The following is a 24850-nucleotide window of genomic DNA, read 5'->3' as shown; positions in this document are numbered from 1 at the left end:
CCTCAAGTATAATTTCCTTGAGTTCATAGGATTATAGACATTGGATCACAGGAGGCTATTTGATCCATGACCTGTTCCAATGCTCACTCCACTACTGCAGCTATCAGCTTAGGAATGCTTGGGACAACCTCCTAAGGGTGGAGCGGAACTTCCACCCATCCTATGAATGCATAGAAACATAGAAACATAGAAAATAGGTGCAGGAGTAGGCCATTCGGCCCTTCTAGCCTGCACCGCCATTCAATGAATTCATGGCTGAACATGCAACTTCAGTACCCCATTCCTGCTTTCTCGCCATACTCCTTGATCCCCCTAGTAGTAAGGACTTCATCTAACTCCTTTTTGAATATATTTAGTGAATTGGCCTCAACAACTTTCTGTAGTAGAGAATTCCACAGGTTCACCACTCTCTGGGTGAAGAAGTTTCTCCTCATCTCGGTCCTAAATGGCTTACCCCTTATCCTTAGACTGTGACCCCTGTGAGTTCTAGACTTCCCCAACATTGGGAACATTCTTCCTGCATCTAACCTGTCTAAACCCATCAGAATTTTAAACGTTTCTATGAGGTCCCCTCTCATTCTTCTGAACTCCAGTGAATACAAGCCCAGTTGATCCAGTCTTTCTTGATAGGTTAGTCCCGCCATCCCGGGAATCAGTCTGGTGAACCTTCACTGCACTCCCCAATAGCAAGAATGTCCTTCCTCAGGTTAGGAGACCAAAACTGTACACAATACTCCAGGTGTGGCCTCACCAAGGCCCTGTACAACTGTAGCAACACCTCCCTGCCCCTGTACTCAAATCCCCCTAATCTATGCTTTTCATTTCAACTACTCCTTGTGGTAGCAAGTTCCACATTCTAACCACTCTCTGGGTAAAGAGGTTTCTCGTAAATTAATTATTGGATTCATTAGTGACTATCTCATATTTATCCCCCGAGTTTTGGTCTCCCCCACAAGTTGCAGTCTCCCCCAGAAGTTACGTCTTTCCTATCAAACCCTTTCATAATCTTAAAGACTAATAGTTCATCTATTAGTCTTTGCTTTTCCAGAAAGAAGAGCCCCAGCCTGTTCAATCTTTCCTGAGGAATATCACCTCAAAGTTCTGGTATCATCCTTGTAAATCTTGTTTGCACCTTCTTCAGTGCCTCGATATCCTTTTTAGAATATGGAAACCAGAACCAGAGAGATCAAGTCGTACAATTAATGACAGTTAGAAAAGGCAGTTCAGCATTCTTATGTGCAGAATTCAGCAGCAATGAGACACGAATAGATCTCTAACACTTATTAGAATCAAGTATTTTACTGCACAGAAAGTGATTAGTAGGTTCGTCACACCTATGCTGACTCCCTGAAAGAGCTAACCACTCAGTCTCATTCTTCTGCCCATTCCTTTAATTTTTCCCCCAAATATTTTGACGGCTGTTATGAATTCTTCTTGCACTACTATTCTTTTACTTTTTAAGTGTTTATAAAGTCTGGGATGAGACTGCTGCCAACAAACCGGAATTAATTGCACATGCACAGTTCCAGTGGTTTTTTGTTTGTTCCCACAGATTAGTGAGAAAGGTGTGGGGTTGGATATTTCAGGTATTGTGATGGCTGTTGTAAAGTCCTTACTCTACAGTATGAAACCACACGAGGCACATTCTGGGGACAAGGTCACTCTGAGACCTTAACTCTTTATTCACAGGACTCCAAAGACGATGACCCTGTGCGGGACCTCCTTTTTTATACCTGTGTGATCAGGTAAGGAGTATCTCCCACAAGTTCACCCCTTGTGGTCAAGGTGTGCATCTAAGTTGAGTGTATACAGTAATACAGTGGTGTTACATTGTGGTTACATACATGACATCACCTCCCCCCCAAAATCTTATTGGGATCATAGGTTTAGTCTTTCAGGTGGTCTACGCTCCCTGTGGAGCGCCGCTGTTGGGGCTCTGGTTGTTGGATACTGACGTGAGTGTCTGTCACCTGTGGTGATTCCGCCTGTCCAGGCTGACCGCAGGGATTGTGCATTCTTCTGATTGCTCTTGTTCCTCGTTCACTGGCGGTGTTGTGAGCTCCATCTCATGGTCTTCTTCAGGTTCCTCCGTGTCGATGCTCAACCTTTTTTTTTTACTTGGTCCAGATGCTTACAGCATATCTGACCATTGTTGAGTTTTACCACGATGACCCTATTCCCCTCTTTGTCAATTACAGTGCCTTCAAGCTATTTGGGCCCCATGGCGTGATTGAGGACGAATACAGGATCATTTATTTCTATACATCTCCCCCTCGAATTGCGGTCATGGTACTTGTTTTGTGACTTGCGCTTGCCCTCAACTATGTCGGTCAAGACTGGGTGAATGAGGGACAACCGAGTTTTGAGTGTCCGTTTCATTAGTAGCTCTGCGGGCAGGACCCCCGTGAGCGAGTGCGGTCGGGATCTATAGGCCTGCAGGAGACGCGATAGGTGGCATTGTAGGGAGGGTCTTTGAATCCTGAGCATACCTTGCTTAATGATTTGGACCACACGTTCCGCCTGGCCATTGGAGGCCGGCTTGAACGGCGCAGTCCTGACATGGTTGATGCCATTGCCCAACATAAACTCTCGGAATTCATAGCCTGTGAAACATGGGCCATTATCACTAACCAGGATGTCCGGCAAGCCGTGGGTTGCAAAGATCACACGTAAGCTTTCCACGGTGGTGGATAACGTGCATGAATTCAGAATGATGTACTCGATCCATTTCAAGTATGCATCTACCACAATAAGGAACATCTTACCCGTGAACGGGCCCACGTAGTCAACATGAATGCGTGACCATGGCCTGGTGGGCCAGGGCCACGGGCTGAGCGGGGCCTCCCTGGGGGCATTACCCAGCTGGGCACACGTCGTGCACCTGCGAACACAGTGTTCCAGGTCTGAATCAATTCCAGGCCACCAAACGTGTGACCAGGCAATGGATGCAGGATTCCCTCCAAACTGCCAGGGTTTGGGATCAATTGCTAATCTTTGGCAGGTGCTCGCCCCATTTATGGCACGACTGGAGTGCCCCGCCCCCTCAGTGGGGAGAAAGAGTTGAGGGAAGGGTATCACTGTGGCACCTTCCGGCATGATAAGTAGAGTCATTCTGCGGCCAAGGATCTTACCAGAATTTTTTTTTTCAGGTCCAATTTTAAATCTGGTTTGGGGTCAGGTGGGATGTTAAAATTTTAAAAATCTTAAACCCGACCCTGACCTGCCCACTTCCGGTTGTAACAGAGATGGGATGGGGGAGCGGGCAACCAAACTGTTCCCACGAGACAGGTTATCAATTTAAATAATCTAATGAGGCAGCGTGCCCCATATTTAACCTATCTTCCAGTTTAACCCTGGCACAGGGTTAGGAATCGCGTATTACAACCACCCCTCAGATCGATGATCAGGCCCACACGGAGATTGGGGCGCCAATCCGGGATCGTGGTTCGGACCCCACCTCAGGATCGCGACCATACCCCCCCCCCCGCCATAGAATCCACCCCCCCACCCCGGCAAGATCCAGACCCATGCTCCCATTACCCCAGCTGTAGGGTCCCTTCCTGCTCCTGGGCTGTGGCCTTCTCCAGAGTGCTCCCCACCCAACAGGGAGCCAGCCCGTCAATCAGGCCGGCACCTGGGCGGGGGGGCATGCTGATAAAAAAGACGCACGCTGTGATGTCAAAACTCTGCAGTATGCAGAAACAAAACTCCTCCCTCCCGCTCACAAAACCGCCCCAGTAATTATCGAGGCCAATGTGTTTATAGATACCAAATCCCAACCTATGGCTAATACAGGAGTCATGTATAAGAAGGATCAAGTTCTAGGTGGTGGCCTTAACAGATTCCGAAACGACTATTTGGAAAAAGGGAACTGAGGACTTAAATGCAGATGATAAAATATTAAGGAATAAGGCACTAAAGGGTAAATTGTCTTCTCCTGCACTCCCAACAGGGAGTTGTGTTTTAATGGAGTGTGGGTCAGAGATTTGGCATTACAGGCTTGCAGCCTTAACTATAATTTGAGCTCCCTTCAAATGTAGTTCCCTATTGGAAGCACAGAATTTGTAAATTTCCCTTTAAATGCTATAATCTATATTGAAGTTATCTCAGTTGCAGGGGGGCAGCAGATACGGGTTGATATGTGGGATAATGATACGAAGATGCCTGGCAGCTTTCGGCCCTCCTTCAGTGCCATGACAATGGGTATGGCAGGAATGGCTATCGGTGAGGAAGCCATCCTGATGCAGTTGATTGGCAACCTGACAAGTACATTTAAATTAGAGTTTGAAAGGTCCATTGGCCCGGAAAGTCTTCAATCCCATTTACATCAAAATGATGCCAAAATTTATGTTGGTTTCTGCACCGATCTTGACAATGGCAACTTACACCCAAATTTGCCACAAAGCTCATTTGCCTACGCCAGAACATAAAAACCGGCACCAATAGGGTAATAGTATGAGTATCATGTGATGTCTTCTGCCATGTTACTCTCCGAGCCTCCTGTCTCTGCTGCTCTTCTTCCACTACCATTATTATGCAGAATAGTGGTATGCCCATTGGGAACGCCAATCCAGCAATTTAGTGCTTCTGAATGCATGGGGAGTGTGTGGGAGGGCCTGAAAGATATTGACTGCAGAGATTCTGACAGCACTATGATTATAGTGCAGGTGTCAATAAGAAAAATTCGAAAAATAATTGTGACAAAAATCGCTTCAAACTTCAGAAATCTCAGTTATACCGATTCAGACTGTACTACACCTAAATGTCCAGGTGTAAATTTACTCCCGTTCAGTAAATGCAGGAAACTTGCGTTGTCTAGTCTTTTGCACCAGAAGACCCATCGCAATACAGCTTTTAGGCTTTACACCGGAAATTCCAGGCCATTATTTTAACTCCAGATTTAATCAATTTCTCGCCCTCTTTTTTTCAGTTACATTTTGTTTTTTTAATAAAAGCCACTTTTACTAGGATGGTTAACCAGATCTTTGTTTCTGATTAGAAGGAATACGTTAACAATAGACTCTTCCCAAAAATGGATAGTTAGCATCACACCATGTAATGTTTGATGAGATGTAACTAAGTTGAAGTTAGCAATTATACAAGTGTTGCAATGTTACTGAAAAGCTATTATACCAGGCTTTGTAAAGTGCTTGTCATTATATTGTATGTTTTTTTTTTGCTATCATTGTATTGTGGAAGGTTAAGGGGTGATTAGACTGAGGATTTTAGGATTTTGAATGGAATTGATATGGTAGATAGAGAGAAACTTTATCCGCTGGTTGGGAAGTCTAGGAAAAAGGGACACAACCATAAAATCAGAGCCAAGTCATTCAAGAGAGAAGTTTGGAAACACTTCTTCATGCAAAGGGTGGTGGAAGTGTGGAACCCTCGCCCACAAAAAGCAGTGGATGCTAGCTCAATTAAAATTTTTAAATCTGAGATAGATAGATTTTTGCTAGACAAGGCTATAAAAAGATATGGAGCCAAGGAGGGTGGATGGAGTTAAAATATACATCAGCCATTGAATGACAGAGCAGGCTCAAAAGGCTGAATGGCCTACTCCTGTTCCTATACTCCTATGGTATGGCTACATAACAGTTCAAAAGTAATTCATAGTTTGTTAAGCACTTTGGGCCCAAATTTCTCCAGCCGCCTAGGGCGGTGTAGTTAGGGGTGTCACTCCGACGTTTTGGGGCAAAAAAAGTGCCAACAATGTACCTGCTAATTTGGCCGTTCCCTCGTCGTCCGGTTCCATCCGCATGGTACTGCAGAACCTGCGGGGGCGGGCGGAGCTTCAGACGCGCTTGCTCAGCGCAGCCAGTAGGGGGCGGGGCTTGGGCCCAGCATCTTGTGGAGTGCCAGCAGGGGGACGCATGTCCATTTCAGCGTGCGCGCATGCGCAATGCGCATTTCAGCGTGTGCATGCGCAGTGGAACAGGAAGCTTGGCAATCGGCCAATTAAAGGGAGAGCGTCCTAAGTATCATTGGCAATGGACCATATATAAAGGTAAGGTCTAAATAGTGATTTTTGTGTGGCTGAGGGAGTGGAAAGGAGTGCTGGATAGGTGGAAGAAAGGTGAAAACTGCGATTTTTGAACATTACCTGAGTGTACGTCCAATACATGAATGACACAAGAGCGTGCAAGAAGAATAAAGAATTTCCTCCATGAAGAAGTGGAGAAATTAGTGACTGTAATTGAGGAGAAATGGCTGGAGCTGGATATCAGCTAGAGTGATCCCACAAAAGTTTCACCCAAGGAAATGAGAAAAAGATGGAACCTAGTTGCAGAAGAATACTCCACAGGGGTGCATACTGCAAGATTGGAAAGCCAGTGCTAAAAGAAATGGCAGGACGTTCGTCAAGTAATATCTTCATCTTTAAATTGAATTGCAATTGAAAATGTGACCATCTGTATGTGTCCCACCCATCAGAAGCACACCATGTGTGAAAATTAATATTTTCATCTTTGCAGAAGAAATTGGCCCACAACAAAAGGGAAAGACTTAGAACAGGAGGAGTTCTGCCAAATCTGCACCAACTGTCACCCCTGGAACAGAGGGTTGCTGCCTTGCTGACTCGCACCGGCAGAAAAAGAATCAGCTCTGCACAAGCTGGATCCACACGCGAGGGTGAGGGTGAGTCATTAAAATGCATAGTCGCCCTTCAAATCAACCTGCTGACTGGCCTGCTACGCATGAGACTACTCATGCCACCCATCCTGCCCCCTCCTGTGCTGATAACCATTTGACTGTTGTGTTGTATTTTGCAGAAGAAGAAGACACTCCTCAACATCCTGAAGATTCACCAGAAGATCCAGATGCGTGCGCTCCAGACCAAGGCGGGTGGGGGGAGAAGGTCTTCCATGGAAATGTTTTCATGGAAGAATGCTGATCGTGATATGGATCAGTCGATAGTACAGGGCATCACACAGCCAGAAACCTCCATGAGCTCCGCGGCGACATTCTATGGTTTCACACCCTCCGAGGTTGTGGGTCCCAGTGGCGGTGATGAAAGGCATGTTGGGACACCCAGTGCCCCACCGTCCCAGCCTGTGCCTCGCACTGGAGGGGTGCCACTCGGCAGACTCACGGTGAGATGCAGCCCTCAGGAGAGGTTAATCAGGTTCTGTCATTGGGTGAGGAGACCAATGCCATTTCAAGATCACTCGTGGCGGCCGTCAGTGGGGTGCGTGATGAGGTAGTGACACTATAGGGAGAAATATCAGCACTGAGATGGGAACTGAGGGCAGGCATTTCAGAGGGCGTGCAAACGATGGCAGATGCCATGAGGGAGCTAGCTTCTGCAATAAGGGCACAAAGGGCGGATACTCAAATGCCACTCCCACGTCAATCCATGCACCAGCCACCGGTGAGACCCAAGCCGGGCCCCCAACCCCACCCCCCACCACTATCACCGACCCTTTGAGGAAGTGCACTTTCCCCGAGATGTGGGTGAGGGATAGGTGCAGCCTTTCATTGCTGTTGTTGCTGTTGCTGCTGTTGTTGTTGTTGTCGTTGAAGTGCACTGTAAAATATCCAATAAAAGGTATTTTGCATTAAAACTGAATCATGTTCCATTAGGACCACACAACGTTTAGGCACAACTGTATAAAGTAAAAATCCCTCACCCCTGCAGTCATTTGTGCCTGCCGCCCCTAGCCCTGGCAGGAGGGCTAGCCGGTGCGTTCTGCAGTCGGCAAGGTAGGACTGCTCTATTTTCAGTAGCTGATTTATCTCTCATTTATTTTTGATGATGTTGTACAGCTGTTGTGCTGAAGCTGTTGTGATGTTGTGCTGATGTTGTGAAGGTCTTTAGTGCTTTAGAATCCTCAAATTCACCTCACCACTCACCACCCCCCCCCGCCCCCATTCTCTGGCTACCTGCGCTGATTGCTTAAATGTAGATAAGGTTTTTCTGTGCCTACAAAAGTGGCCACATACATTGGCCTAAGTTAGTTTGGAGTAACTTTCAGCTGGCCAAATTTGCTTCTATGGCCAAAAGAAGCGAAAGTGGCTTGTCACGCTCCCTTTTGGAGAGAAAAAATTAAACTAGAAAAAAACCGAACTAACTAACTTACACTGGAGCAAGTTAAATGGGGAAATTTGCGGTTTTTAAGTTACTCCAAAAAAAGCTACTTACTCCAAAAAAAACGGGGCAACTCCTGGGGAAATTTGAGCCCTTTGTGTTCCAAAGTTGTCGATAAGTGCAACTTGTTTCTTTAATTTCAAGATGTAAATGCATTTACCCTCTTTCGAGGTTTTTCAGTCTAGTGTACATGTTAAGTATTTCCCCTTCAGCCTCTGGATCATCATTCTTGATGGTTGGTTGTCTGAGATTTATTTTATCATATAGGAAATAGAAAATGAATTGTAACTATTGGCATAATGTACCAATTTCATTTCTTCATGATCCAATTTTAATTATTTCAGATCTAGAGTATTCCAGCTTATCAGGATTTGCACTTCAGATGCCACTTAATACCTGTTTTATTCAATTCGCATTGTGACTATGGGAGGAGCTCTTCAGCCACAGGGAGAAGACGATTGAGAAGGATTCTTGCGATGACTTTCCCAGTGGCCGACAGCAGAGAGATTCCTCTGTAGTTGCCGCAGTCAGAATTGTCCCCTTTTTTTGAAGATGAACATGATTACGGCATCTCTGAGAGCTCCTGGCATGCTCTCCTCCTTCCAGATAAACATAGAAACATAGAAATTTGCAGCACAGAAGGAGGCCATTTCGGCCCTTTGTGTCCGCGCCGGCCGACAAAGAGCCGCACAACCCCTGATCAGCAGCCCTAAAGGTTACATATAAACCTCTGAACAATGATGGAAATGCAAAGAGTGCCCAGCCCAACCAATCCACCCAACCAGACAACACAACTACGACACCCCTTATACTGAAACATTCTACACTCCACCCCAACCGTAGCCATGTGATCTCCTGGGAGAGGCAAAAACCAGATAAAAACCCAGGCCAATTTAGGGAGAAAAAAATCTGGGAAATTTCCTCTCCGACCCATCCAGGAGATCACCCTGATCGTATTCTATTCCTTGCAGTACTTACCATTATATCTGCGCCATCCAACAAAAGGTCATCCAGTTTAATCCCAATTACCAGCTCTAGGTCCGTAACCCTGCAGGTTACTGCACTTCAAGTGCCCATCCAACCATCTCTTAAAAGTGGTGAGGGTTTCTGCATCCACAACTCTTCCAGGCAACGAGTTCCAGATCCCCACAACCCTCTGCGTAAAGAATCCCCCCCCCCTTCAAATCCCCTCTAAACCTTTCACCAACCACCTTAAAACTATGCCCCCTTGTAATAGACCCCTCCACCAATGGAAATAGGCCCTTACTATCCACTATGTCCAGGCCCCTCAATATTTTGGACACCTCAATGAGGTCTCCTCTCAACCTTCTCTGTTCCAATGAGAACAAATGCATCCTATCCAATCTGTCGTCATAACTAAGATTCTCCATTTCAGGCAGCAACCTAGTAAATCTTCTCTCTAGTGCAACCACGTCCTTTCTATAATACGCCGACCAGAATGGCATGCAATACTCCAGCTGTGACCTAACCAAAATATTATACAATTGAAGCATAACCTCCCTGCTCTTATATTCTATGCCTCGGCCAATAAAGGCAAGCATTCCGTATGCCTTCTTAACCACCTTATCCACCTGGTCTGCTACTTTCAGGGATCTATGGACAAGCACTCCAAGATCCCTTTGTTCATCCACACTATTAAGTGGCCTACCACTTAATGTGTATACCCTTTCCTTATTAGCCCTCCCAAAGTGCATCGCCTCACACTTCTCTGAATTAAATTCCATTTGCCACTGCTCTGCCCACCTGACCAGTAGATTGATATCCTCCTGCAGCCCATGACTTTCCTCTTCATTATCAACCACACAGCCAATTTTATTGTCATCTGCAAACTTCTTAATCATACTTCCTATATTCAAATCTAAATCGTTGATATATACCACAAAAAGCAAGGGACCCAGTACTGAGCCCTGTGGAACCCCACTGGAAACATCCTTCCAGTCACAAAAACATCCATCAATCATTACCCTTTGCTTCCTACCTCCAAGCCAATTTTGGATCCAACTTGACACTTTGCCCTGTATCTCATGGGCTTTAACCTTCATGACTAGTCTACCATGTGGGACCTTATCAAAAGCCTTGCTAAAGTCCATATATACTACATCGTACGCACTACCCTCATCGACTCTCCTGGTTATCTCCTCAAAAAATTCAATCAGTTTAGTCAAACACGATCTTCCCTTAACAAATCTTACTTCAGTTGTACAGGGCCTTAGTGAGGCCTCACCTGGAATATTGTGTTCAGTTTTGGTCTCCTAATCTGAGGAAGGATGTCCTTGCTATTGAGGGAATGCAGCGAAGGTTCACCAGACTGATTCCAGGGATGGCTGGGCTGTCATATGAGGAGAGACTGGATCAACTGGGCCTTTATTCACTGGAGTTTAGAAGGATGAGAGGGGATCTCATAGAAGCGTATAAGATTCTGACGGGACTGGACAGGTTAGATGCGGGAAGAATGTTCCCGATATTGGGGAAGTCCAAAACTAGGGGACATAGCCTTAGGATAAGGGGTAGGCAATTTAGAACTGAGATGAGGAGAAACTTCTTCACTCAGAGTTGTTAACCTATGGAATTCCCTGTCGCAGAGAGTTGTTGATGCCAGTTCATTGGCTAAGGGGATCAAGGAGTATGGAGAGAAAGCAGGAAAGGGGTACTGAGGGAATGATCAGCCATGATATTGAATGGCGGTGCAGGCTTGAAGGGCTGAATGGCCTACTCCTGCACCTATTTTCTATGTTTCTATGTTTCTATGTTTCCAAATCCGTGCTGACTGTCCTTAATTAATCTTTGCCTTTCCAAATGCAGATTTATCCTGTCTTTCAGGATTTTTTCCAATAATTTTCCCACCACTGAGATTAGGCTAACAGGCCTGTAATTACTTGACCTATCCCTTTCTCCCTTCTTAAACAAGGGTACTACATTAGCAGTCCTCCAATCCTCCGGCACCATGCCACGATCCAAAGAAGACTGGAAAATGATGGTTAAGGCCTCTGCTATTTCCTCTTTTACTTCGCTCAACAACCTGGGATGCATTTCATCTGGGCCTGGGGACTTATCTACTTTCAAAGCTGCTCAACCCTTTAATACTTCCTCTCTCACTGTATTTATTTCATCCAGAATATCACACTCCTCCTCGAAAGCAGTATCTGCATTGCCCCTTTCCTTTGTGAAAACAGATGCAAAGTATTCGTTAAAAACCCTACCAACATCTTCCACCTCCACACAAAGATTACCCTCATGGTCTTTAATAGGCCCTACCCTTTCTTTAGTTACCCTCTTACGCTTAATATATTTATGGAACATCTTAGGGTTTTTCTTAATTTTACTGGCCAAGAATTTCTCGTGCTCTCTCTTAGCATTCCTAATATCCTTTTTAATATTGCCTCTTAACTTTCTATATTCCTCTAAAGATTCTATAGTATTTAGCCATTGGTATATGGTCCCTTTTTTTCTTAATCCTCCCCATAAGTCCCTAGAATTATTTTTCACAGCCATTTTCTTTAATGGCACATGTTTGGTCTGTGCCTTCCGGATCTCCTCCTTGAATGCCTCCCACTGTTCCAACACTGATTTACCCACAAGTACCTGTTTCCTGTCCACTATAGCCAAATCACTCTTTAACTTAGCAAAATTAGCTTTTCCCCAATTCGGAACATTCTTGTCCTTACCCATAATCAACTTGAATCTGATTGAATTATGGTCACTGGCACCCAAGTGCTCTCCCACTAATACCCCTACAACCTGCCCAGCTTCATTCCCCAAAACTAAATCCAAGACCGTCCCCTCTCGTGTTGGGCTTGCTACATACTGATAAAAAAGTTCTCTTGAATGCATTTCAAGAATTCTGCACCCTCTATACCCTTCACACTAAATTTGTCTCAATCAATATTTGGATAGTTAAAATCCCCTACTATTACTACCCTATGGTTTTTGGACCGCAGCAATCTGCCTACATATTTGCTCCTCTAGCTCCCTCCCACTGTTTGGGGGTCTATAATACACACCCAGCAGTGTGATTGCCCCTTTTTTATTTTTCAATTCGACCCAAATGGCATTAGCATCATTTGATGATCCCTCTAACATATCATCCCTCCTCCCCGCTGTAATAGTTTCTTTCATCAGTACCGCAACCCCCCCCCCCTGCCCCCGTCCTCCCTTTTGCCCCCCTCACTGTCTTGTCTAAAAATCCTGTAGCCAGGAATATTGATCTGCCAAACCTGCCCCTCTTTCAGCCATGTTTCTGTAATGGCTATAATATCATACTCCCAAGTGTCTACCTGTGTTCTTAGCTCATCCGCCTTATTCACTATACTCCTTGCATTAAAGTATATACCATTCAGCACAGGAAGACTGCCTTGCTTACTACATACTAAGCCCTGTTTCCTCTGTCTTACAGATTCGCTTACTAGATTCTTGCTATCCAATTTCTGCTTTACTTCCTTCCCTTTTGAATTTGTTCTCAGGTTCCCATCCCCCTGCCAAGCTAGTTTAAACTCTTCCGAACAGCACTCGCAAAACTCCCCGTAAGGATATTGGTCCCGGCGCTGTTGAGGTGCAACCCGTCCAGTTTGTACAGGTCCCGTCTCCCCCAGAAGCGGTCCCAATGCCTCAAGAATTTAAAGCCCTCCCTCCTATACCAACTTTCCAGCCACATGTTCATCCTCTCTATCCTTCTATTCTTATACTCATTAGCATGTGGCACCGGTAATAACCGGGAGATTACTACCTTTGAGGTCCTACCTTTTAATTTTCTTCCTAGCTCCCTGAATTCTGCTTGTAGGGCCTCATCCCTCATTTTACCTATGTCGTTGGTCCTGATATGGACCACGACCTCTAGCTGTTTACCCTTCCCCCGCAGGATGCCCTGTGTCCGCTCTGTGACATCCTTGACCCTGGCACCAGGGAGGCACAAAACCATTCTGGAGTCACGTCTATAGCCCCTAACTATAGAATCCCCTATCACTAGGGCTCTTTTGTTTTTCGTCCCTCCCCCCTGTGTGGCTGAGCCACCCGTGGTGCCTTGGAATTAGCTCTGGCTGCACTCCCCAGAGACACCATCGTCCTTACCGATACTCAGAAGTGAATATTGGTTTGAGAGCGAGATGGACTCATGGGGGGACTCCTGTGCTACCTGCCTAGCACACTTACTACGTCTGGTGGTCACCCACTTCCCCTCTACCTGCACGTCTTTAAGCTGCTGGGTGACCACCTCCTGAAATGTGCTATCCACGTAGCTCTCAGCCTCACAGATTGACTCCACCTGCTGTCCAGCTCCGAAACGCGGAGTTCGAGCAGTTGAAGCTGGAGACACCTCCTGCACACCTGGTTGTCTAGGCTGCATGAAGTGTCCAGGACTTCCCACATACCGCAGGATGTGCACTCCACGGGACTGAGCTGCACTGCCATCTAGTTAGCCTTATCTAGTTAGAAATCTACTTAAAAAGAAATAGAGAAAAGAGAGCTACTTACCAACTCACCTCACTGACCTCTGTGGCCTCCCAAACTCACCGACCTCTAAGGCCTCCCGAACTCCCGGCCTCCGAACTCCCGACTCGCCGACCTCCCGACTCACTCGCCGATGATGGCTGCGAACTCCGGACCTCCCGAACTCTCAGACCTCCAGACCTCCCGAACTCTCAGACTTCATAAGTGAGATGGGGTCATGCATTCATGCCAATAGTGCTTCTCCGCAATACTTTAGTGCCTCAGCGGGGACTCCATCTGCTCCTGATGCCTTGTTGTTTTTGAGCTGATGAAAGCATAGGCCTTATATTAAACATCCGTAAGACAAAGGACCACCACCAACCTGACCCCGCCACACAGCATTGCCCTCTGGTCATCAAAATTCATGGCGCAACCTTGGACACAGTGGACCATTTTCCATACCTCGGGAGCCTACTATCAGCAAGGGCAAACATTGATGACGAGGTCCAACACCGCCTTCAGTGTGCCAGCGCAGCCTTCGGTCACCTGAGCAAGAGAGTGTTTGAAGACCAGGACCTCAAATCTGGCACCAAGCTTATGGTCTACAGGGCAATAGTGATACCCGCCCTCCTATATGGCTCAGAAATGTGGATTATATACAGCAGATACCTCAAAGCGCTGGAGAAGTACCACCAGTGCTGCCTCTGCAAGATCCTGCAAATCTACTGGGAGGATAGACGCACCAATGTCAGTGTTCCTGCTCAGGACAACATCCCCAGCATCGAAGCACTGACCACACACGGCCAGTCCGTTGGGGGGCCACAACGTCCGCATGCCCGACACGAGACTCGCTAAGCAAGCACTCTACTCGGAACTCCTGCACGGCAAGCAAGCCCCGGGTGGACAGGGGAAGCGTTTCAAGGATACCCTCAAAGTCTCCTTGATAAAGTGCAACATCCCCACCGGCACCTGGGAATCCCTGATCCAAGACCGCCAAAAGTGGAGGAAGAGCATCTAGGAGGGCGCTAAGCACCTCGAGTCTCATCGCCGAGAGCATGCAGAAATCAAGCGCAGGCAGCGGAAGGAGCGTGCGGCAAATCAGGCTCCCCACCCATCCTTTCCTTCAACCACTGTCTGCCCTACCTGTGACAGAGACTGTAATTCCCGTATTGGACTGTACAGTCAACTGAGAACCCACTTTTAGAGTGGAAGCAAGTCTTCCTCGATTTCGAGGGACTGCCTATGATGATGATGTTTTATTTAAGTACACAGATTGGAACTGCAAGACAACTGTGAACATTTCAATAATGCTGTTTTAGAACAATTTCAAAAGTGATATAGTTGTACAGAAGTATACAAAGATCACACTATTTAATCTCTTCGGAGATAGAGTATTTGCAAAGATTCAAGAATGCCATTATTATCAATGACAGCTTGGGCTAGTCTCACAATGATCAGCACTTTCCAGATCTGCATTCACTTACGAGAGATGGCAGTGTCCATTTAATAAGGCATTTCTCTTAAATGACTAGCTGTTGAAGGGAATATCTTGTACTGTGCTGAGGTGGAATTCTGTTGTCCTGTTTTACCTGTTGCAAGCTGGAGCTAAGTGAGGTAAGTATCAGATAACTTATATGGGTTAATGGCTGAATTAAAATATTGCAGTAAGGAATTTTACAAGATGCATATTAAGCGGTGTACTGCCAGAAGAAATTCAAGTTCTGATGAAAGCTCATCGACCTGAAATGTTAACTCTGTTTCTCTCTCCACAGATGTTGCCTGACCTGCTGAGTGTTTCCAGCATACTCTGTTTTTGTTTCAGATTTCCAGCATTCTCACTGCTTTGCTTTTGTATTTGTGTTCAACCTCTGATGGTTTGAGAATATAACAAAAGGGCAATGAATGAAATAAGCTACTTCATGAAGTTTCCCTTATTACTGTAGATCCAAAGGACCTTTAAACTATGAACTGCTGTCTGTCATAATTTGAGACGTTAGAGTCAGTGGAACATAGGATCAAACACTTTTGTTCAGTTCAAATGACCTTTTGATTGTGATCTTTTCTTATATCAATCACTGGACTGAATGTTTTCCCCTAACTTGGAAAAATGTTACTTCAGAGACAAAACAAAAATTCAGCAACATACCAAGATTTTAACAAACTCAGAGGGCCAGAAACTCCACTTTCTTTGCATGCTTAACGCCTACTTAACGCCCACTTTATTGCTGAAATGACGTATAATGCCGATATAGCGCCCATTTTGGCACAAAATGGAAACTGACGGGCATTTTAGGAAACTTATCGGCGAGCGTTACTTTCCCCATGTGCTTAACGGCGGGAAAAAATATTACTGCCCGCCCACTTTTTTGGAGCAGAACCATCAGAATGGGCGAAATCAACGCCCATAATATCGCCCAGCGTTACTTTCCGCACTGATTTAACGCCGAGATTCAATATTAACGCTGCCCACTTTTTTTTGTCATAAAGAGCATATTTACCGAAACTAGCAGCCATGAGATCGCCCAGCATCAATTTCTGGGGCTGGGATTAATATATTAGCATGGATAGAGGATTGGCTAACGGACAGAAATCAGAGAGTTGGGATAAATGGGTCGTTTTCAGGTTGGCAAACTGTAACTCGTGGGGTGCCACAGGGATCAGTGCTGGGGCCTCAACTATTAACAATCTATATTCATGACTTGGATGAAAGGACTGTAGCCAAATTTGCTGATGGTACAAAGATAGGGGCAAAGCAAGTTGTGAGGAGGACACAAAGAGTCTGTAAAGGGATATAGATCGGTTAAGTGAGTGGGCAAAAATTTGGCAGATGGGTTATAATGTGGGAAAATATGAGGTTATCCACTTTGAAAAGAATAGAAAAGAAGAATATTATGTAAATGAGGAGAGATTACAAAATGCTGCAGTACAGAGGGATCTGGGTGTCCTCGTACATGAAGCACAAAAGGTTATCATGCAGGTACAGCAAGTAATTAGGAATGCAAATGGAATGTTGACCTTTATTGCAAGGGAGATGGAATATAAAAGTAGGGAAGTCCTGCTACATCTGTACAAGGCATTGGTGAGACCGCACCTAGAGTACTGCGTACAGTTTTGGTCTCCTTATAGAACGAGGGTTATACTTGCATTGGAGGCAGTTCAGAGAAGGTTCACGATGTTGATTCCTGAGATGAAAGGGTTGTCTTATAAGGAAAGGTTGAGCAGTTGGGCCTCATTGGAGTTTAGAAGAATGAGAGGCGATCTTATTGAAACATGTAAGATTCTGAGAGGGCATGGCAGGAAAGATGCAGAGAGGATGTTTCCCATGGGGGAATCTAGAACTTGGGGGCATAGGTTTAGAATAAGGGGTCGCCCATTTAGAACGGAGATGAGGAGGAATTTCTTCTCTGAGAGTCGTGAATCTTTGGAATTCTCTAACCCAGAGAGCTGCGGAGGCTGAGTCATTGAATATATTTAAGGTAGAGATAGACAGATTTTTGAACTACAGTGGAGTCAAGGGTTATGGGGAGCAGGCAGGAAAGTGAAGCTAAGGCCAAGATCAGACCAGCGATGATCTTATTGAATGGCGGAGCAGGTTTGAGGGGCCAAGTGGCCTACTCCTGCTCCTATTTCTGATGTTCACCAGCAGTCAGGAGTTGCTGATTGATGTTTTGTGCCTGCAGTTGAATACATATTTCTTGAACCCCAACAAAAATCTCCGGTGCCAATGTTGCCGCTGCTTGCACTAAAAACTCAAGAATTTTATCAAGACAAGCACTGCCTGTGAAGCTGTCACCTGGCTGAACAACTGAAGGGTCTTTGCTCCTTACTGGAGCAGGGACTGAGCAATTTTGCTGCCACTTAACCGTGCGCAGCTTCCCAAACTTAAAGCCATGAAATAAAGTGTTGTGTATCTGTAAAGTATGCACTTCCATGTTCCGCCACCAGGGAGCTCATCCCCTGAAGTCCCAAGGGATCCCAGCATCCCTTGGGAGCACTGTATATAAGCCAGCCCCTAAGGCCTGTTCCTCACTCTGGAGTGTCTTAATAAAGACTGAGGTCACTGTTACTTTAACCTCCCTGTGTGCAGTCTCATCTGTGTTAGGAACACAATAACTGGCGACGAGTATACGAATCCAACGCAAAGATGCAGAAAACTGTGGGCATCCTGGAGAAGTTCTCGGAGGGTGAGGACTGGGAAGCCTATGTCGAACGACTAGACCAGTACTTTGTAGCCAACGAGCTGGACGGAGAAGGAAGCGCTGCAAAAAGGAGAGTGGTCCTCCTCACGGTCTGCGGGGCACCGACCTACAGCCTCATGAAGAAACTTCTGGCTCCATTGAAACCCACAGATAAGTCATATGAGGAGATGAGTACACTGGTTCGGGAGCACCTTAACCCAAGGGAGAGCATGCTGCTGGCGAGGTATCGGTTCTACACTTGCCAGCGATCTGAAGGTCAGGAAGTGGCGAGCTACGTCGCCAAGCTAAGGCGACTTGCAGGACAATGTGAGTTTGATGGCTACCTGGAGCAAATGCTCAGAGACTTTTTCGTATTGGCATTGGCCACGAGGCCATCCTATGAAAACTTTTGACTGTAGAGATACTGACCTTCAGTAAGGCCATTGCGATAGCACAGGCGTTTATGTCCACCAGTGATAACACCAAACAAATCTCTCAGCACACAAGTGCTAGCAATGTTCATAAATTAACTGGAACTGTGTTTGCGAGCAGAAATGTAAAGGGCAGAAACCACGAGTCTGCAACTGCCAGCAGGCCTCAGGTGACCCAGATGACTCACAGTCCGCAACAAAGGATGAATGTAAGGCAATTCACACCTTGTTGGCATTGTGGAGGCTTCCATTCAGCCTATTCATGCCGCTTCAAAGGGTATGTTTGCAAGAGTTGTGGAACAATGGGGCACTTGCAATGAGCTTGCAGATGAGCTGCAAGCTCTGCAAAACCTGCTAACCACCACGTGGCAGAGGAAGATTGGTCCATGGTGGATCAAAGCAATTTCGAGCCTCAGAGAGAGGAGGCAGATGCTGAAGTACACGGGATTCACACATTTTCGACGAAATGTACACCTATAATGCTAAACGTAAAATTTTATGGCTTACCCGTAGCCATGGAACTGGACACTGGCGCTAGCCAATCCATCATGAGTAAAAAGATGTTTGAGAGACTGTGGTGCAACAAGGCACTCAGACCAGCCCTGAGCCCCATCCACATGAAACTGAAAACGTACACCAAAGAGCTTATCACTATCCTGGGCAGCGCCATGATCAAGGTCACCTACGAGGGCACGGTGCACGAACTGCCACTCTGGATTTTCCCGGGCGATGGCCCCACACTGCTTGGAAGGAGCTGGCTGGGCAAAATCCGCTGGAACTGGGATGACATCCGAGCGCTATCACATGTCGATGAGGCCTCATGTACCCAGGTTCTTAACAAATTTCTTTCCCTTTTTGAGCCAGGCATTGGAAACTTTCCGGGGCGAAGGTGCGAATCCACTTGGTCCCAGAGGCACGACCCATTCACCACAAGGCGCGAGCGGTACCTCACATGATGAGGGAGAGAATGGAAATCGAGCTGGACAGGCGGCAACGCGAGGGCATCATCTCCCCAGTGGAATTCAGCGAGTGGGCCAGCCCGATTGTTCCTGTACTCAAAAATCAGGATTTGCGGCGATTATAAAGTAACTATTAATCGTTTCTTGCTACAGGATCAATATCCACTACCTAAGGCAGACGACCGATTTGCGATGCTGGCAGGAGGCAAGACGTTCACCAAACTCGACCTGACTTCGGCCTACATGACGCAGGAGCTGGAGGAGTCTTCGAAGGGCCTCACCTGCATCAACACGCACAAGGGACTGTTCATCTACAACAGATGCCCGTTTGAAATTCGGTTGGCTGCAGCGATCTTCCAGAGAAACATGGGGAGCCTACTCAAGTTGGTAGCATGCACGGTGGTTTTTCAGGATGACATATTGGTCACGGCTCGGGACACGCCGAGCACCTATAAAACCTGGAGGAGGTCCTCCGGCGACTGGATCGCGTAGGGCTGCGGCTGAAGAGGTCGAAATGCGTCTTCATGGCAACAGAAGTGGAGTTTTTGGGGAGAAAGATCGCGGCGGATGGCATTCGGCCCACAGACGCCAAGACAGAGGCTATCAGGAATGCGCCCAGGCCACAGAATGTCACGGAGCTGTGGTCGTTCCTGGGACTCCTCAACTATTTTGGTAACTTCCTACCGGGGTTAAGCACCCTCTTAGAGCCCCTACATGTGTTATTGTGTAAAGGTGAGAACTGGGTATGGGGAAAAAACCAATAATTGCTTTTGAGAAAGCCAGAAACATTTTATGCTCCAACAAGCTGCTGTATTGTATAACCTGTGTAAAAGACTTGTGCTAGCATGTGATGCGTCGTCGTATGGAGTCGGGTGTGTATTACAATAAGCTAACATTGCGGGGAAGTTGCAAGCTGTCGCCTATGCCTCCAGGAGTTTGTCTAAGACCGATAGGGCTTACAGCATGATTGAGAAAGAGGCATTAGCGTGTGTGTTCAGGGTAAAGAAAATGCAAAAGTGCCTGCTTGGCCTCAAATTTGAGCTGGAAACCGATCACAAGCCCCTCATATCCCTGTTCGCTGAAAACAAGGGGATAAATACTAATGCCTCAGCCCGCATACAAAGGTGGGCACTCGCGCTATCAGCGTATAACTATACCATCCGCCACATGCCAGGCACCGAGAACTGTGCGGATGCTCTCAATCGGCTACCATTGCCCACCACGGGGATGGAAATGACGCAGCCTGCAAACTTGTTGATGGTGGTGCAGCCCACAGACTTGTTGATGGTCATGGAAGCGTTTGAAAATGATAAATCATCTGTCACGGCCCGCCAGATTAGGACTTGGACCAGCCAAGATCCTCTGCTGTCCCTAGTAAAAAACTGTGTACTGCATAGGAGCTGGCCCAGCATCCCCGTTGAAATGCAAGAGCTAATCAAGCCGTTCCAGCAGCGAAAGAACGAGCTGTCCATTCAGGCAGATTGCCTGTTGTGGGGTAACTGTGTAGTGCTACCAAAAAAGGGCAGGGAGATGTTCATCTCGGATCTCCACAGCATACACCCGGGTATAGTAATGATGAAAGCGATAGCCAGATCCCATGTGTGGTGGTCCGGTATCGACTCTGACTTAGAGTCCTGTGTATGGCAATGCAGTGTGTGTGCTCAGTTGAGCAACACGCCCAGAGAGGCACCACTAAGTTTGTAGTCCTGGCCCTCCAGACCATGGTCAAGGATCCATGTCGACTATGCGAGCCTGTTTCTCGGTAAAATGTTCCTGGTGGTGGCTGATGCTTTTTCAAGATGGATTGAATGTGAAATAATGTCGGGAAGCACCGCCACCGCCACCATTGAAAGCCTGAGGGCCATGTTTGCCACCCACGGCCTGCCTGACATACTGGTCAGTGACAACGAGCCATGTTTCACCAGTGCCGAATTTAAAGAATTCATGACCCGCAATGGGATCAAACATGTCACCTCGGCCCCGTTTAAACCAGCCTCCAATGGGCAGGCAGAGCGGGTAGTACAAACAATCAAACAGAGCCTTAAACGAGTCACAGAAGGCTCACTCCAAAGCCGCCTGTCCTGAGTATTGCTCAGCTACCGCACGAGATCCCACTCGCTCACAGGGGTGCCCCGGCTGAGCTACTCATGAAAAGGACACTTAAAACCAGACTCTCGCTGGTTCACCACAACCTGCATGATCAGGTAGAGAGCAGGTGGCAGCAACAAAATGTAAACGATGGTCGCACCACTGTGTCATGGGAAATTGATCTGAATGACCTTGTGTATGTGCTAAACTATGGACATGGTCCCAAATGGATCGCGGGCACGGTGATAGATAAAGAAGGGAGTAGGGTGTTTGTAGTCAAACTAGACAATGGACAGATTTGCAGAAAGCACCTGGACCAAACGAGGCTGCGGTTCACAGACTGCCCTGAACAACCCACAGCAGACACCACCTTTTTCAAGCCCACAACACACACCCAAAGGATCAACGACACCACGCCGGACCAGGAAATCGAACCCATCACGCCCAACAGCCCAGCAAGGCCAGGCTCACCCAGAAGCCCAGCAGGGCCAACAACACGCCAGCCCAGCGAGGGCACAGCCAACACACCAGAACAGACATTTGTACCGAGGCGGTCCACCAGGGAAAGAAAGGCTCCCGACCGCCTCACCTTGTAAATAGTTTTCACTTTGACTTTGCCGGGGAGTGATGTTGTGTATCTGTAAAGCATGCACTCCCATGTTCCGCCACCAGGGAGTGCATCCCCTGAAGTCCCAAGAGATCCCAGCATCCCTTGGGAACACTGTATATAAGCCGGCCCCTAAGGCCTGTTCCTCACTCTGGAGTGTCTTATTAAAGACTGAGGTCACTGTTACTTTAACTTCCCTGTGTGCAGTCTCATCTGTGTTAGGAACACAATACAAAGAATTTCCCTTGGAACAGTTTTAAACATCTCGCAATTGTTTTAAAAAGTACCATGTGCCATAATGGCTGGATGAAAGGGTTTAGTGGCAGACATCACAACGCTAATATGTCAGGCACTTTGTTCCCACTCTCCAACTGTTGATTCTGCAATCTCTATGGTGCAGAATATCCCTCTCCACCCATAGCACGCTGCCTGCACTTTAGCACAGGTAGAATGGCTCTTATTTTGATCACAAGAAATCACACGTACCTCTGAATTTGACATACACAATTCTTTTTCCTCGTCCAGGAAGATTCCTGGCTTTCATCACATGAACACTTAGAGCCATTGTGTGGCATGCAGAGGTGCTTTTGGCCCTTTGAAAAAGTGTTACCAAAGAATTGTTTGCACTAATCGCTGAGTGAAGTTAACCAGCTTCAAGTTATCCTGGTGTGGCGCTGCTCTTTCTCATTTTCATTAAAATTTACCTATGAATTGCAAATTAAGTGAGGCCATGCCATCTATTTTGACCGCTTGGTTTCTGCTACATCAGCCCCAATGATGTAGGCGGGGAGGGAGCATGGGGACTTTTAGCAGCTGGGAAACTCGGAAATACAGGGACGGCAGAGATCCTGCCGAATTTAACGGCAGGACCTCATTTGAGGATTTTTTTCGCCCCTCCCTGCCTGGAAAAAGCCAGGTTCCTGCTCCTAATCACTGCCTGATAAACCCAGCTGAAAGTGGTCATCATGAAAGAACTGGATTCGGTGTCTCTGCCACATTCGCATATTGTCAGACCAGCCGCGCCGCAGCGCAGCAATGGTTTGACCATCTCACCCACGGCAGAATTTGAACTCAGACAATCAACCAGGGAGCGTAGGGCCCCGGATCGTCTCAACTTGTAAATAATTTGCATCAAAGCCTTTGCGGGGGGCAGTGATGTTATGTTTGTAAACATTGTAACTGTGTAAGACTTGCCACCAGAGGGCGCAACTGTTGGAGGCCCAAGGGTCACCGGCACACCTCGCGCAAGGGTGTATAAAAGGTTGTCTGCCATGCTGCTTAGGCACTCTGGAGTTGCATTAAAGAGACTAAGATCACATCAGTTTTAGCTCACAGTATTCAGTCTTGTGGAGTTCTTCCATACTTAACAGACATAGTTCCAAAAGAGCTGACGAGTCAAAAAACCTGAAACTGAAAAACAGCCCTGAATAAAGGCCTCTGCCTAAGACCACTGCTTCATGGTGTCCGAATAACTTAAAGTCCTTTTTATTGCATTAAATTTCAGGATTTCATTAGTGTTTCGGGATCACTTTCCACAATTCAATTTGTTTTTACAGTGAAAACTGAAACCCAATGGGCTCACACATGACGTACAGAAATAGTTACCAATAGTTCAGTGGGATATAAACTTGTCGTGACTTAAGCTGCAACTGTACCTAATATCCCATCGTTTGTATTACAGGGGTTAAAACTCAACTACTCAAAAACTAATTTAGAAATTCATGAAAGGGAACATGTGCTCTGAAAGGGCAAAGTATATTTCCCATGGGGAACAGGGTGAGGGTGGGGGGAGGAACATGTCCCCCAGGAGTTTATTTTGGTGCATTTTGACCTGTAACATGTTTCATCATTTGAAATTTATTCTGGAATGGTTTTATATTGGGCCAGAAATTGCAGTGGGAGTACACCTCTGACCCGCAAAACAATTATGGAGCTACCTGCTAGAGGCCAGGCTGTGAAAGGTTGTGGTCGCAGACCTCGAGGCAAAGAGCAGTGTAAAGACCCACGGATCCTAGGGATGCAGGTGATGCGGAAACGTACCTGGGAACACATAGGCCCAGTCCTCCAATCAATAAGCAGAATTCTATTTCAATCATTTACGAAGGGGAATCCCCCAATGAGATGCAATGGAATCCCCAAATCTAATAATTATACAATGTACAGAATTGTAATCTTACTCATAATTACCTTCATTCCACCAAGCTCAATAAAAATTTAATTTTTTTGATGTTTATACATTAAACCTGTAATCGGGGTCAATATTTGCATAAACTCATTTAATACAGTGTATGTATATAATTTAGGTTATGAAAATGTTTAATTTGAGCCTTAGATATTGTTTTACGCTGATGCAAGCAGGTGGGCAATTGCTGGCCAAATAGTCACTGGGCAAATAGCCCAACTCTACGCCAGGGATTGCTTTCTCAGGGCCGCAGCGGATGGCCTATCAACGCATACACTGACAGGCCGCAGTTCAGGATTTCGCACATGTGGAAACCCCGAGCCTGCAGGGCATTTCAAGGGGAATATGACGGCGTACTCTGAGAGACACCATAATTTCAGGGCCAAGATATAACTTCATTATTTTGTGAACACTATACAGAAAGAAATAGCCCAGGAGAAACTGACACTAACTTTAATACGCATCTGTCATCAAGCATCTGTCATAATTCACTTCTAGCCCTGAATCCTGACCTTTATCCATGACCCTTTCCCTTGATACCCACAGTCACTAAACGCCTTCACTGTCTCCCAGTATTTGTTTCTGCCCAAGGGTCATAACACTAGAGGTCAGCCCAAATCAACAGAAGAGGTTTGTTGACCTTTCAGCCAAACCACCATTCAGTTACAGTGGAGCTGAGAATGTAAGCTGCCTAATTACTTGCCATTGTTATACAAAGACTGTCATCGTGTTGCATTAATAGGGGAACATATTTTCCAATAGCCGCAAGCACTACCTGGTATTGCTCAGTCCCCCTATGAATTACTATATGGTCATTTTATCAGAAAAGCAACAAGATTCTTTTCAAGTCATGGGTAATTAGAATATGATCGACTAT

This window comes from Pristiophorus japonicus, chromosome 1, assembly GCF_044704955.1.
Source record: "Pristiophorus japonicus isolate sPriJap1 chromosome 1, sPriJap1.hap1, whole genome shotgun sequence".
Taxonomy (NCBI): Eukaryota; Metazoa; Chordata; class Chondrichthyes; family Pristiophoridae; genus Pristiophorus; species Pristiophorus japonicus.
Note: the sequence above shows the minus strand (reverse complement) of the source record.